We start from the raw sequence: 380 nt of genomic DNA, 5'->3' as shown, positions 1-380 counted from the left end.
TCTGAGTGTAATATTCTGAGTAAGTCCACGCTGTCAATGAATTTATGTTCATTAGATGTATCACTCTCTCTATTTCTCTTCTTTTCTATTGCTTGCTTCTCAGACGTGTGTTCGTCATATAGACAGTTTTGCTCAGATTTGGAGCTACCTGTCCGTGATGTTCCAGGAGGGGGCATGAGGAATTGAGGAGAGGCAGTACCCTAGTCTTGGAGCGAGCCACTAGGAGTTGCTTATCATTTTGGGACTTTTGAAAACAAGGACGACTTCAGTTTGTTCATGTCTTTGTTTAGTGTCTGTTGGCGATGATTAACATTTTCGCCCTTTCTTTTTGGATTTTGTATATGTTAGTGGCGATGTAGTTTCCGCCTTTGTTGATTTAG

Source organism: Lupinus angustifolius, chromosome LG20, assembly GCF_001865875.1.
Source record: "Lupinus angustifolius cultivar Tanjil chromosome LG20, LupAngTanjil_v1.0, whole genome shotgun sequence".
Classification (NCBI taxonomy): Eukaryota; Viridiplantae; Streptophyta; class Magnoliopsida; order Fabales; family Fabaceae; genus Lupinus; species Lupinus angustifolius.
The sequence above is the reverse complement of the archived record's forward strand: the minus strand, read 5'-3'. Positions refer to the sequence as shown.